Consider the following 16140-nt stretch of genomic DNA (forward strand, 5'->3'; position numbering starts at 1 on the left):
CTGTCATTATCCTCATCTAACTTTTCAAACTCAGCAGAGACTCTCCTGTTTATCTGGAAGGAAAGATGTGGGAAAACAGATAAGCAACAGCCATTGCCAGCTTTAGGAAAAGTCTGGAAGTGAAACGAATGTGGCACACAAATGTAATCTTACAGAGTTTTAATATTGTCACAACAGAAGCTGAGTAGCACGATGGTATAGTGGTAATGATACTAAACTGTTGCATGGAGGGCCGTGAGTTCAAAACTCACCTGGACTGTACATTTTTTATTTCTATATTCGGTTCAAGTACATTCTACAAGTATCCATAAATGTCAAGAATCATTGTACTGGAATGTTCTGTAGCTGTATATATACTGTATGTGTTCTGGCCAGAGGCAGTTCGCTCCGCGCTCTTGTATGTGCAAGTGCTGAATAAACCTTCGTTAAGTGAAGTTAGTGTTTGTCATTCATCTAATTACACCTTCTTCTATGTGACATTATTCTGGTGGAGGCACTGGTTATTGGAACATGTGATAGCGCACATTATCGACAACCCAGGCCAAGACAGAGCCACCATTTACGTGGCGAGAAACCCGAGTTCGAGCCATATTCAACAGATCGCAATCTATCAGAGACAGAAGAAGAAGAGGATATTATGATTACAGCAACTGTGTGCTGCCACATGAGACATCCTTCTGGGTTTTCTGGTGATGATGGCCAAGATCCAAACAAGTGGCTGAAGGTATATGAGTGTATAGCCAAATTTAACAAATGTGATGACACCGTGTGTTTGACTAACTTATTTTTCTATCTGGAGGGCACTGCTAAGCAATGGTATGAGAACAAAGAGGAGAAGTTCACAAGCTGGGAAATATTACAGGCAGAACTGCGCAAGTATTTCGGCGACACAGAACGACAAAAGTGCAAGGCTGAAGATAAATTAAATTGCAGGTCATAGCGTCCACAAAAAACTACAGCATACTACATTCAAGACATCTTGGAGCTGTGTAAAATAATGGATCCTAGAATGAAGCATTCCTACCTAGCAAACAAGAAGACCCAGGTTCGAGTCCCAGCTGCAGCACAAATTTTAATTCACTTTGTCTGCTTCGATCATTATCGTAGATAATAAAGAGACTTAAATGTCTCAGGGAAACATTTAATTATAAGCTCTATAAGATCACCAAATGGTACAAGGATGTCCCATTATGTCCAATGCTGGGGTGCTTGCCAATATCAGAGAACCCTGGCAGTAGTGACAATATGTAAGGGAAAAATGAATTGAAGTCTGTGTTGGGGAAGGCATTCAGCTTAGGTACTTCGTGCAGCAATGTTGACCTACACCTATAGCACCGCCATTAATAAGTTTTTTGTGTGGTGTTGAAGAAGCTGTACGAAATCTTCCTTTGGATGCTGCAAATGAAATAAGAAGGGAAACTTGCCGTGCTCTGTTGAAGGCTCCTACTCAACGCAGTAATTTAACCTCTGCAGAAAGGTTATGAAATCTGAGAGAGGACCCTGACGTAGTGGTATTGAAAGCTGACAAATGTAATGCAACTGCTTTGTTACCTATAAGAGGATTGATTACGATCCTACAGGATGTGTACAATGGAAAACTTCAGCACTATTAAATTCCTCATCGTTACAGCAAGAGCCCATCAAGAGGTTAAAACTACATGGTTGTGTACCTCCAAGACTGTATGGCCTTCCAAAGGTTCATAAAGAGGGTCTTCCTCTGCGACCAATAGTGAGCAACACTGGAGATCCTACATATGATTTAGCTAAACATCTCGCTTCCTTACTAAGACCTTTTGTGGGCAAGTGCTCACATTACATACGAAACTCAGCTGATTTTATCGATAGACTGAGGGCTCTTCATCTTAGCAGTGTAGACCTTCTAGTAAGTTTTGATGTGGTCTCACTTTTTACAAAAGTGCCTCTTGCAGTTTCTTTGACACTGATCGGTAACATGTTTCCTATTGATATCACTGCTTCGTTCAGGCATGCTCTTTCCTCAACTTATTTTATGTTTAATCAAAAATTTTTTGAACAGACTGACGGTGTCGCCATGTGTAGCCCCCTGTCTCCTTTGGTGGCAAACCTTTTTATGGAGGATTTTGAGGCGAGAGCGCTTGAATCAGCTGCCCTGAAACCAACAGTTTTTTGGAGGTACGTGGATGACACTTTCATAGTGCGGCCTCATGGAGAAGATAAATTAATGGAGTTTCTTCATCACCTTAACTCCATTCATAGCAACATCCGGCTCACCATGGAAATAGAGAAAGACGGTTGTTTGCCTTTCTTGGATGTCCTAGTTTGAAGGAAGAATGATTGTTCTCTAGGGCATTCAGTTTACTGGAAACCCACTCATACTGATTTATACCTGCAAGCATCGAGTTGCCATCACCCATTGCAAACCATGAGTTTGCTTAAAACACTTGTTCATAGAGCTCATACTGCCTCGGATCTAGATAGCTTACCTCAAGAACTCGACCATCTAAAGACAGTATTCAGTGAAAATGGGTATTCCATCCAGCAGATTAACAGGGCACTAACAGTTAAAACCAAGGAGCAGGAAGTGAATAAAGAGGAGAACATACCGGAACAATCTTTAGCTTATCTTCCTTTTGTTGGCGGCACTTCGTTTAAAATAGTAAGAATCCTCGGAAAATTTCAGGTAAAATTGGTTTTCCGCCCACCATCGAAGACTGGGGACCTTGTGGGATCAGTTAAGGACAATCTGTTACTACGAAAGGCCGGAATTTACAAGATAACGTGCCAATGTGGTAAGGCTTACATAGGACAAACCACACGCACCGTGAAAGAACGCTGCACTGAACATCAACGTTACACCCGCCTTTTGCAGCCAAGCAAGTCCGCTATTGCTGAACATTGTATTTCTACTGGACATTCAATGGAGTATGAGAAAACAATGATTTTGTCCACAGCAACATCTTTCTAGGACTCCATTATTAAAGAATCCATAGAAATACGACTGGCAGAAAATCTGTTAAACTGTGACAGTGGCTACCAGCTGGGCAGTGCATGGAATCCCATCATTTGCTCTAATCAAAGACGACAGAGTGCGCCGACGGCCGTGGCAAACAGCAATGCAGAGGGTAACTGAGTTCCGCTATTCCACCAGTGAGGGTGCTGCCGGTGGGCAGTGTGGTTCATCTATCAAGTTTTCGAAGCATGCGCAGAATAGTTACAGTACGCTATATATTGTGGAACGGAGGACATTTTCGCCAGTCTGCGACGGCTCACCTGAAGATGACTGTCAGGTGCCCAGTTGAAATATCGTGCAAAGTATTGAATGACGACTGGCTGCAAGCCCGAAATTTGTTTGAACAATGTTGACCATCATACTGCAGTGGTGTAATGGTTAGCATTTCTGCCTAGCAAGCAAGAAGACCCGAGTTCGAGTCCCGGCCGCAGCACAAATTTTAATTCATTTCGTCTGCTTCGATCATTATCGTAGATCTCACTCAAGTTATGTTTCTGTGAATGTGTGTGACTAAAACTAGTGGTGCTTGAGTAGTTTGACTAAGTCTGTCATTTTGTTCGGAACCAGTGCTTCATGCGCAATGTTCGCTTTTTTCGAAGATATTTACAGTGTGTATTTGTGTTGTAAATGCAACTTGTTAGTCAGTGGTTCATATATTATAGGATAGCTTGATGTATCTGTTCTTTATCTTGTGGGTGCAACTAATAAGGCCTTGGTACGATAAATACCTTTGCTGAGAATGTCTGTCTGTCTAGTGGCTATCGCCATCCACAGTTAGATGAAAAAAGAGAAATTGCTTGGCTCTGCAACTCCAGCTTGTATCATATTTTGAATTTAATGTTATTCTGCTTACTTAGAATCAGTGGTCTTACTTCTAATTATCTGCAAACAGCCATTTTATAATGGATGGCTGATGTTAATGACCTGTGAGCTACCTTCAATATGCTTTTGAAACTTGTAATGTGGAATATGCAGGTTAATTTTATAGATTTGTGATTTGATTAGACCTCTGTGCTAAGCATCTATCTTTTTTTTCCAATTAATGTTGTTCTCAAAAAAAAAATTGTTTTTAAATTTCATTCAGTCATTTTTGAAAGTTATGTAATATCTGCCAACAGTTGTGTTGTTGGAAATTTAATTAATTCTGGGGGCAGCTGCTCAGATTATCTTGGTTCATTTTCTTTGTTTTAATAAATTGGTTTGTTTTTTTAATAAGTATGTTAATAAATTTGCGGCCCAGTATCATTATACTTAAGACCAGCTCCCTACCACATTCCAACTTTTACCATCAAATTCAACCACTTTTTCTATTTTTCTGAGTATTTATCTCGTCGAACAGGATTTGTGGTTTTTCATGGTTTGAAACTTGGCAATTTTACTTTACTTTAAATTTTTGGCAGGACGCCATTTCTGCTGCTACAGTCATCAACTAACCTCAGGGAGCTGAGCTGTACACAGTATTTATCTGTGAGTCGTGTAAACTTTGTTCTGTGTGTTAAAACACAATAACTGTTTGTATACATCTTTGGGGTTCTGACTGGGAACCAGCTCAGCATTTGCCTAAGTGGGAGTGGTAAATGGCCTAAAAACCACACTTACACTGGCCAGCCTACCTTACTAATGACCATTAATCTGCAAAACAGATTCGATCCTTGTCTGGCTCACCACCTCATTTTGCAAGCTTGTACACTGTTGTTAAGATATATGAATAGATCCATCAGAATTGAACCAATAAATGTGGTAAATATGTGCTCAACCTATTTTTCTATTTAAAAATAAACGTATATTATATTAATGAGTTTAAACTGGACTAACTGTAAGCAAAAAGGAAGGAAGGAAAGAGAAGGTGATGTAGAAATTCAGTCATGTCCTACTCAAATTCACTATAGCAGGTATTCACACTAACTGAAGGAAACTACGGAAAGCCTAGCTCTGAATGTCCAGATAGGGATTTGAACCACCAAGCCAGAAATGAAAGGAATTATATGTTTTCTGCACTTTGATGTGACTAAAGCAGCAGAGATTGTTCACTGTAAGCAACTGCAGAGTGGTGATAGCTGTCCTAGTGAATGAAAAATTGACTGGCCATGTATCTTTCTGCTATGAAGAGAGTTCAAGAAGCCCACCCATTTCAAAACTACACAGCAAAACCAAGAAAACTGAGCAAATGATTAACCATGATCATCCTGTCAGAATTACGATACTGTGAACAAGTTGAACAGTCACAGCTCAGTATTTGCAAACGTCAATGAATCTCTGCACTTTTGAAAAATTTGTGCCTTTTGGGTACCATATCAACTGACAAACATTAACCAGTGGGAACACTTAGAAATATCTAAATCACATATTAAGCACTCTGAAGTGGAAGGAGAAGATTTTCTCAGCTGCACAGTAACCACTGATGAGAAACTGGACAATCACTACAAACTACAGAGTATAGTGCAGAAATTTACATCTTCACCTACAGCAAATAAGATCAAAGAGCAAGCTTTGGCAAGAAACATGGTTAGACATTGTTTTGAGATATGAATTTTCACTCCTGATCAATTGCAATCCTAAAGGGCAAACAGTGAATAGTAGCAGATACTGTGAGATCTGAAAGCGAAAACAAAAACGAAAAATATGGAAGCTTCGGAAAGGTGTAATTTTTGCAGCATAAAGAATACCCTCACAAACAGCTGGGAAAACAATCCAGTGCATTTAAGAGCTGGAGTCTGAGTTTCTGTGGCACTCATCATAGAGTATTGATCTAGCTACAAGTGAGTTTCACATTTTTGGTCCAATGAAGAAGAAGCATCTGCATAAATCCCAGTTTTTGCTAGAGGATGAGGTTGTCAAGTCGGTTCAAGAGTGCATGTAGATGGTGCCACAAAGCTTCGTCCAGGATAGAATTAGGAAGCTTTTCAAGAGATGGACAACAAACATACAGAGTGAGGGAGATTCTGTAGACAGATAACATTGCTTGCAACTTTATTATCTCAATAAAAAGTGTTGTTATAAAGACTGTCTTTTCTTTTTGGCTTATCCATGTACAGTCGGAGCTGAGTGGTTGGTATGGCTGACTTCCGTGCGGAGAACCCAGATTCATTTCCTGGTACTGCCAGAGATTTTCCTTGGTAGGAGGACTGGAACGGGGTGCATTCAGGTTCATATGCCAATTGAGGAGCTACTTGACAACTTAGTAGTGGCTCCAGGTCATAAAAATTAACTATTGAAAGAGCAGTATGTTGACACCACACCCCACTGCATCTGATGACTCCAATGGCAGAGGATGATGCAGCAGTAAGTTGGTACTGGTGGGCCTGTTAGGGCATGTGGACAGAGTTTGTACATTGTACTATACTCATTTCTTCGCTGTTTGTCATTTTCCTTCATTCCCAACACATTATTGTACATAGCAGAATGGTCAAGTTTTTCTGACATCTCATACAAGAGTGCATTTTCATCAAGCATTATCTTGTACATCTAAGATACACACTGAGTAGTTTACATGACATTTATGGGGTTGGACCACGAGAGCTATACTGACTCGAACGTCACCATATCGACTCTATATCAAAGACTGAAAATTCATTTAGACTGCATCTCTTCAGTTCCAAAAGGAGAAAATAACGAACAAATTAAAGCAACACAGCTTAGAGCATCACTGAAAAACAACTGCAAAACAATGTGTTGCCTGCTGACACTCAATGTATTTATGTTTTAATAACTGAATCAATAATGAGTGAGGGTGTGAATCAGACAGCCACAGAAGCTAGAATATATCCTCTGCGGATAGGGATGAAACAGTTTTCTGCAAGAAATAAATTGAAGCCTAGCAAAATAGACCAGATTATTTTAACAAGTGTATTCACACATTTGGCTCCCAGAACTGGACTTGAAACACCAACGAAGAAACTCTGATAAAATTGTTGTGTGTTTGGTAGTTTGTTTTAAAAGATGCTAAACTAAACAAGTTGACAGTTTCCAAAAAGGCATACATATATAATTAAGTATCAGAATTAAAGCAGACAGTTGTTTATTCAGAGCAAACAAGGATTCATAACATTACACAGTGAATAATGCTGCAAAGCGTACAGGAGTATTTTCAAACAATAGTGCTGCTCAACATTTAATTGTTGTGTTATGCAGGGCATTGGCATATAGATATGTAGTATGTGACAGTGCTCCACTTGTAATGATACTGGAGCATACGCTCTTTCTTGGACACAAACATGACAGTGCTGTTACCCTGGCCAGGTATTCAGTTTGCTGGGTAGTAGCTTAATAACACGAAAAATAATATTGCATTGTTCACTTAACTTCTCAACACTTTTCACTTCTCCTACCACACAAACTTGTAGATTGCTTTAGGACCAAACCATGCTGCCATGCTTTTTTGACATCCCCAGGCCGTGCCATCTGTCTGAAGAACTGATCAGCGAAATGAGCCTAGAAAATTGGTGAGACTTTAGTGTTAAGCACTAGTGTCTAGTGTGTTATGATCTTCTCATGAAAAGTGTACCGTATATACAGGATGTCTCTGCTAAGAGTCGTCAGGCACATTCTCTGGCATTTTGGCAGATCTCTACAGTTTCAAGTTTCCAATGTCCAGCTGGAATCAGCCCAAATAAACACCACTAATAATATCATTCATGCGGTGCCCAGTGTCAAAGGAAAGTGAAGGTTTGCTTCCTGTTACAAATAAAATTATTTTTGAAGCAGAATTTTATGTGCCCATTTAATAGAAAGAGCCCAGTTTACTCTATTGTGATGTGTGTTTTACCAATATACAGAGTGTATCAAAAAGAATCAATCAATTTCTTAAAAAAAAATCATAACTTTTATATTAGTTGAGATATGTATGTGAACTATGTACTGTTGGAAAGAGCAAACTCTCAAGTTTTACACGGTTCCCGCTAGGTAGCAGCAGTGTGTGCCCACTTCAGTTCTAATAAAAATTGCATAGTATGGATCAGCATAAACTGTTCAGCATTATTTTTGTGCTAGTCATGGTGTGGTATGAACACTTCCGAGAAACACGTTGTTTGTGTAAAGGCAAATCGCCAGGCCATCCCTAAGTGTCTGACACAGACATAGAATGCATCCACCATAGTTTCACAAAGAGTCTGCAGAAATCCATTCATCATGCAGCTTGACACGTTAACATGTCCCCATGTCCATCTGGCATATGTTGCATTGGCGTTTACACATGAATCCATACAAAACTCAGCTTCAGCAAACTCTCTGTGAAGGTCATACACGACGACGTGTAGAGTTCTGTAATTTCGTTCTTGGCAAGATGGAGGATGACAGTTTTCTTCCACACTTCGTGTTTAGTGATGAGGCAATACTCCATTTAAATGGAAAGGTGAAGTGTCACAATGTCAGAATACAGGGTGCGGAACAACCACATGAAGCTGTACATCTTGGGAGGGATTCTCCAAAATTTAATATCTTTTATGCAGTTTCATGTGAGAAGATGTATAGTCCATTTTTCTTTGTCGAGAACACTGTTACAGGAAGCACATATCTCGATATGCATCAGAATTTTCTTTTCCCACAGTTGGAGACTGATTCAAACAACTTCATTTACCAACAGGATGGGGCACCGCCAGACTGGCATCTGGAAGTGCAGGAATTTTTAAATCAAAGGATTACTGAACAATGAATCTGTTGCACTGGACCAAATGATTCAGCCTTACATTACTGGCCTCCAAGGTCACTGGACCTGACTGTATGAGATTATTTCTTGTGGTGGTTTATAAAAGACTCTGTTTATGTGCCTCTGTTACCAACAACAATGGTTGAACTGGTACATCGCATAACAGCAGCTGTGGAAACTATAACTCAAGACATGCTCGCTGCAATGTGGGAACAATTTTAATACCAATTTGACATATGCCATGCATCCCAAGGGGGGGCATATTGAACACCTATGGAAAAAAAACTTTTTGAGTGTCCCGTTCATCAAAAAACAAAATTCACTGTATATGTTTATTAGTTTCAGAAGTACAGACATGCCAAATTGAATAATTCTTTTTGATACACCCTGTATATTAGCAGGGACACTAAAAACTGAATAATAACCAACACTCCAGCAACAATGGCACTGTTCTGGTCTGCAATGACTGCTACCACCAAACATGTAGCAGTACTGAGTAGTAGCTGGATTGCCATTTATTCTCCGTCTTTTACTGTTCCTTTTAATATGAATAAATGAAGCAGATATTGAACTAGACTACTTTCGGAGCATCCATCAAATGGGCATGTAAGGCTCTGATTTAAAAATAATTTTGCTTGTGATGGGAAACAAACTGATGCTTTCTGTTGCCAGTAGGTGTCCCATGAACGATATAATGAGCAGTAATTGTTTGAGCTAACTCCAACTTCACAATGCAAAAATGACAAATGAAAAACGAAGTCACCAATAACTGCCAAAACACCAGAAAAAATGTGCTTGATGACTCTTAGGAAAGACAAATGATATAATGTGACAGATGTGTGTCAGTTGTCACTTTTTTTTTTTTTAACTCATCCATTCTCTAAGTACTTTTTCAGTGCCTATTACACATAATTTAATATTTTACTTTGACTGTGCAACTTGTATTGTTAAATATTTTGAAATAAAAGTTGTTTGGCTCTGTCTCTGCTTTGTCTTAGGGGATTCTGTTCACTGTACCTGTGTGCTTTTCTTAAATAAAATAATACATCATTCCTGATGTATGAATCAGATTAAGCAATGTTAGGTCGAATATAAGTGCAGTAACCTAAATAATGTTCCCCACATACAATTTTTAAAGTTGAATAATAACAGTTTATTCTGATTTGTCACACGCTGAATGCAGGTGGGTGATTAATCTCATAACTGGAGTTAAGTGGATTTAAATAGCTCGAGCCCCAAACATACTGTGTATTAAACTCACTGTATAATTAAGATAACCAATAAACAACATGCATCCACAACCCAAAATTGTTCAGTGTTTGGATTGACACTATACACAAAATATACAAGTTTGATTGTCACACAATAGAGTGATTCTATATGTCGATCAGTGCTGAAATAAACACAAAAGCATGTATCTCGATCACCACCCCGATCAGCATAGTTTCTTCGACTCTGCCCAAGCAATTGTGAATAAGCAAGAAGGCTGCAATCTTTTTATAAGTTCAGACCACCCTACCACGGAAAAGCCATGCATCTCCATCACTTAGCAACTGAGCTGTCACCAGGCTTAATTACAAGTTTTTCACAATAATCCAATCTTAAAACTAGATGTGTCATCAAAAGTGCACAGAAAAGTGAATAAAATAACACATTACACTTTACTCTACATTAAGTACCTTGCCCACAAAAAAAAAAGCAGAATAAATATATATTTTAGTTGCAGCGATCAATTTCAGTCTTTGCTCTCTGTGCCTTGTATAATTATTTCACACACATGATGGCACCTCTTCCTTACAGAAACGATCTGCTCCTTTCACTGCTGCAATCAGAGTTCACAACTATCTAACCATATTTGTATTATGTCCAAAATTACACAAAATGTTGAATAATCAATTAAAGTTGACAATGAAACACACAATTCTTATAACCTAAATGTTGTAGGTGAGGCTTTCATACATTTGCCAAATTTACTGTCATGTTGATTGTGAATTGTTTTGGCTTATTAATTAAACTGACTCTAATTAAGTGTCTAATTAGACTGCCTCTCACTGGTTAGTTACATATGCAGGACATGTATCTGTACGTATACGTATATTTATGCAGGGTGTCCCAGGAGGAATGATCAATATTCAGGGATTTGACAGGGACGATCATTTGAAGCAGAAAACCTCATATGGACATATGCCCTATTCCATGTGGTTTCTGAGATTTAATGTACATTGTTATTTATTTTCTACATTATTCAATACATTGTCAGGTTTACACATGTATAGCACTTAGTAAATATTACAACATATGGTTTACAAAGTAGCTACTGCAAAATATGTATTTTTAACAAATTTATCTCTAAGCATTATTGTACACATCACATTACGGCTGTTGTTTAGTCCCCAAAAAATCAGTGTCAACTTCAGTGCATTTGTGCACTCTTGGGAGAACGTGCTGTGTTGCTTATCTGAGTGCTTCCGCACATTCCCTAACGAAAGGAGCAGCATCCATTATGCGACCAAGCAGTTCATTTCACATATTCACCTTTCATTTGTACACCTCAAACTTCATTCAACCACATAAACAAAAATCTAATGGCATATGGTCTGTTGATCTTGGTGGCCAGTTAATTGTACTACCAGAACCGATCCAGCAATTAGGGTAAGTGTGGTTGAGCTGTTCTCTCAGATATCTGGTAAAATGTGGAGGGGTTCCACCACGCTAGAAGTACATCGCAAGCCATGTGACCAAAGGAATGTCCTAAGTTTTTCAACAAACAAATTTTCCAAAAAATGCAAGTGATTGTGTCCTATCACCCATTCTTGTAAAACGACTGGACCTAGCAACATTAAATGTGTTCCACCTCGGAAAGCATTCACAATAGGGTGTATGCCTATAGGAAGTCTTTTTGTTTCAACTGAGCATCCTGTCAGGCCTCTGAATATTGACCCTTCCTTCTGGGACACCCTGTATAGATCAATCGACATCTATCATTGAGCACTGCAGACTGACAGGTCAATCTCTTTTGGATATAAAATTACAATTTTATGCATTGCTTATTGAAAATCCGTTACAGAAACTTACTTCACTCTACACCTAGCCATACACATCACTTTCAGAGAATGTCCAAGGTTGCCCCAAGTGAAATTCCCTGATATTTCCCTGATTTCTAAACAAGTTTTAGCATTTTTTCCTGAGACATTTTGAGATCTCAAGGTTGAATAAAGACATAAGTTGACAAAAAAATTTAGGGACTACTGTATTTCTAAATGTATGTGCAAAAATCTTAAGTACTAACATCAACATCTTTTAAATAAACTTTTTTTTCGGTGGAGAAAGCAAGCCAAATGGTATGTGTGCTTCATTAAGAACACTGATGATATTTTATTTCAATAAAACGAAAGACATTTGATGACAAAAATACACATTTCCTTGGAGTTGCAAGACAGACTTAAAATTCCTTCATTTATTTCAGAAATAACTTTAAAAAAAAAGTGGACCCCTTGAAAGAAGGGCATAAGGCAGAGAAGAGTTGTGTAAACCACTTGTGTGACTGGCAATAAAATGTTCATTCTACTATGTTCATTGTTAACAGTTACTATTCACTATGTTACATCTATTACTCGTATTTTAGCGGAATTGTATGTCTGCGTGTTTAGCTGAGTGGTAACATTTTTGCCTACCATGCAGGAGGCCCGGGTTCGATTCCCGGCTGGCTTGGAGATTTTTCTCTGCTCGTGGACTGGGTGTTGTGTCGTCCTCTTCATCATTTCATGAAAACCTACACGTATGTCACCCAAAGTGGTGTCACCTGATCAAAGACTTGCAACCAGGCGGAAGAACGTGCCCAGATGGGGCCTCCCGGTCATCAGTGCCACATGATCATTTCATTTTACATGTATTGTGTTATTTTTCTATTGAAAAACATATGAGTACATAGCGTACAAACTGCCAGCGACTGCCACAATTTTCTTCTGCTTATTATTTTCAATACTTTCTAATATATGTACTACTTTCAAAGTACCAAATGCACTAGAATAAATAAAATGACTATAAAATGCCACACTGGACAATGTACTTCGGGGTGAGACAGTCGAAATTCCTGAAATCCATCACCCATGCCTTCTGGCACGCTGAGGAGCACCGTAGTCCTGGGTCCATGGATAAACCATGAAAATGCACTCATTATGTCACACACAAACAGACCTGGCCTGTGGGCAGATCAGTGAGACTAGATCCGACGAGTAGAGCCTGCACATTAGTGGGAAACAATGGGCTTCAGACTGGCAGGCCCAATCCATTACACACACCCAGAAATGGCCTGTGGCTTTGGCTTGTCATGGAAGTCCACTCGTGTCACAGACATCATGTTGATGAAATCAGACCGTGGTGACCCACCCATGCAACAGATAAAAAAAACTAAACTCCTCCCGAACAGGCCGTGAAGGGCCAACGGTACCGATCGGCCGCTGTCTCATCTTCAGCTCATAGGCGTCACTGGAAGCGGATGTAGAGGGGTATGTGGTCACCACACCGCTCTCCCGGTCGTATGTCAATTTCCGAGACTGGAGCTCAATCAAGTAACTCCTCAGTTTGCTTCACAAGTGCTGAGTGCACCCTGCTTGCCAACAGCACTCGGCAGACCGGATGGTCACCCACCCAAGTGCTAGCCCAGCTCGACAGCGCTTAACTTCGGTGATCTGACGAGAACCAATGTTACCACTGTGGCAAGGCCGTTGGCCATCCAACAGGTAACTTGTGTGAATACTCTGACAATCAGTACTAATGAGGATAGGTAACAACTCATCATGAAGATGATTGCTGAGTCGCAGACAGACACGTAGAAAAGACAGTCACACTTCCATAACTAAATTTTTGGCTTTAGCTTTTGTCAGAAAACAAGAGCATACTCAGACACAGCTCATGCACACATGACAGCCATCTCCAGCCTCTGAGCATCAAATCCAAACAAACCACTCCTCACGTCTCCCTGCCTCTCGTTGGCAGCTGCTAGGCAAGCCGCAAGAAGTGGTGGCAACACTGACTGTAAGCTGAGGGGAATGGTAGGAAGGGAAGAAGCAGTAAGAATGATGGAGTAGGGAAGCAGTGCACGTACTCAGCTGTGCCCAGTCTGCGACAATGCATGACATCTCAGTAAACAAACCATTTCATCTACTGAGGCAGAAACGAGATTTTTCCAGTTTATTTTTCCCAAATTTCCCTGATATTGCCTTGATTTCCCTGACACATTTGATATTCCCTGATTTCCAGAACTTGTGGTAAACCTGATATCTATATATCCATTGAATCATCTCTTTCTCCTCTTAAAGATGTTACACTGTGTTTTACTGTCAATAATACGGTTTGCACTTCACATGTGTGAACGTGTACAGTGCTAAAGTTTTCTTTGTGAGGACTACTGGGCAGGCACAACATCACATTTGGACAGCGTGTGTAGCTCAACAGTTCTGCATGCTCCCAGGCTCGCTGTGTGGAGCCACCAAAACCCTTCTGCTAGCCATCAGTACAGTGCCAACTGGCCTCTGCGCACCTAAACCAAACAATGCCAATGATCAAAATCAGGCACTTCTGCTCTCTACAGTATGTCGTGTTATAATACCTTCACTTACCTTCATCTATCACACAGTGAATACAATAAGGGAAGTAGCACCAAAATAAACCATTGCACTATTAGAGAGCCATACAGTAGTAAGCAAAACTACATAAAAATGAAAGTGTAGTATTCTAGGCATTGGCAAAGTCAGCATCCATGGCACTTTTTTGACACCTTACAAACAACACATGTATAAATTTGTGGAAGTAACACTCTTAAAAGCAAATCAAACAACATGTTTTATTGTACACTACAAAAAATCCATGTATTTAGATAACACTACCCATCATTGCTTTGCTCTTAACTGGTCTACTGTAGCTCCCAACTGTCATTTTCACACTAGTTACAGGGAGGGTAGACTACAACATCACTGCTACTAACACGGTTAAAGAAAGATTCAGAGACATGACACGACATTCCCTGTGTTGACTAGGTGATCAAATACACCACTATTAAATGAAACACTTATTACTGGCTGAATTTTCACCACTGATTCCTTCTTCAATTCTGTTTCAACTAGCAAGTCATTCTTCACCTCCTCCACATTCCTAGAGTAGAAATCTTTGTAAGAGTGCCCTACAGTTTACCTAAATGCACTAGCTTCTGCAGTTCAGCCTGGCAAAAGTCGCACATACTCTCATGATTACTACTATGGTAATGCCCATTCAAGAAAGTGTTCTACAACTGCAGATGCTTTCCTACCCCAGTAATAATGTGGCATATAAGTAAGAAATATTTGGTGTAGGAATTAAAATCCATGGAGAAGAAATAAAAAGTCTGAGGTTTGCCGACGACATTGTAATTCTGTCAGAGACAGCAAAGGACCTGGAAGAGCAGTTGAGCAGAATGGACAGTGTCTTGAAAGGAGGGTATAAGATTAACATCAACAAAAACAAAACAAGTATAATGGAATATAGTCGAATTAAATAAGGTGATGCTGAGGGTATTAGATGAGGAAATGAGGCACTTAAAGCAGTAAAGGAATTTTTCTATTAGGGGAGTGAAATAACTGATGATGATTGAAGTAGAGAGAATATAAAATGTAGACTGGCAATGGCAAGGAAAGCATTTCTGAAGAAGAGAAATTTGTTAACATCGACTATAAATTTAAGTGTCAGGGAGTATTTTCTGAAAGTATTTGTATGGACTGTAATCATGTATGGAAGTGAAACATGGATGATAAACAGTGTAGACAAGAAGAGAATAGAAGCTCTCGAAATGTGGTGTTATAGAAGAATGCTGAAGATTAGATGGGTAGATCACATGACTAATGAGGAGGTATTGAACAGAATCAGGGAGAAGGGGAATTTATGGCACAACTTGACTAGAAGAAGGGATCATTTGGTGGGACACATTCTGAGGCATCAAGGGATCACCAATTTAGTATTGGAGGGAAGTGTGGAGGGTAAAAATCATAGAAGGAGACCAAGAGATGAATACACTAAGCAGATTCAGAAGGATGTAGGCTGCAGTAGTTATTTGGAGGTGAAGAGGCTTGCACAGAATAGAGCAGCATGGAGAGCTGCAGCAAACCAGTATCTGAACTGAAGACCACAACAACAACATAAGTGAATGGGGGTCAAGTGCCAAAAACTGATTTATAGATAATCAACAAAATGTGTACAGCACTTATACAAAAGCAATATAAAATTTGGGGCTCACTACGTAAACACAAAAACCATATAGGTTTCTTGCCAAGTAAGTATTTTTATTCTATGTTAAGAACAAAATGACACAAAATTTGAAGAAAATGAGACATTCTGTATGCAATGACTAAGATAAATAACCATACATGTGCCATCATACCCATTTTCACTCATTTCACACAGTTCTCGTAAAACCACTTATTATGCTCTTTCTCAAATGGAATCTCTTTACCTAAATCCCTTCTCCTTTCTTCAG

General features: G+C 39.4%; 1 protein-coding gene and 1 pseudogene across 1 annotated transcript in view; both read right to left on the reverse strand.

Annotated features, from left to right (window-relative positions):
- LOC124595342 (U7 snRNA-associated Sm-like protein LSm11) overlaps positions 1–16140 on the reverse strand; it is a 131034-nt gene that overhangs the window by 71872 nt on the left and 43022 nt on the right. The gene's annotated exons all lie outside the window — the stretch shown is intronic.
- On the reverse strand, positions 13248–13365 carry LOC124596917 (annotated as a pseudogene).

The sequence above is a fragment of the Schistocerca americana genome, chromosome 2 (genome assembly GCF_021461395.2).
Source record: "Schistocerca americana isolate TAMUIC-IGC-003095 chromosome 2, iqSchAmer2.1, whole genome shotgun sequence".
NCBI lineage: Eukaryota > Metazoa > Arthropoda > Insecta > Orthoptera > Acrididae > Schistocerca > Schistocerca americana.